Raw genomic sequence first — 371 nt, 5'->3', positions numbered from 1 at the left:
CCACTACCAACTATACCGAATGTGGGGAAGACTTCTTACAAGGTTGATCCACCTAAGTGGATGAAGGTACACCTCGTGTTTCACATCAATAATCTGAACTCATTCCAAGTATATCCAAGAAATACAAGCGAAAGTCAAGCCACAAGAGCCACCATCAGCACCCGGCCATTATCACAACGTCATGTGGAGAAGATTTTAGTAGGGAAAACAACCATAATCAACCAACGATCGACATAGGAATACCTAGTGAGATGGGAAAGTTTGGAGCCAGATGAGATCACTTAAAAGAAGAAGCCGATCTCTATACCTTTTAGTAAAAGATTAAAGAATTTCAAGTCCACCAGTCAATGAAGACGTCGATAGATTTAGTG

Source organism: Theobroma umbraticum, unplaced genomic scaffold (genome assembly GCF_002168275.2).
Source record: "Theobroma umbraticum cultivar Fairchild unplaced genomic scaffold, ASM216827v3 scaffold_523.0, whole genome shotgun sequence".
Lineage (NCBI taxonomy): Eukaryota > Viridiplantae > Streptophyta > Magnoliopsida > Malvales > Malvaceae > Theobroma > Theobroma umbraticum.
The sequence above is the reverse complement of the archived record's forward strand: the minus strand, read 5'-3'. Positions refer to the sequence as shown.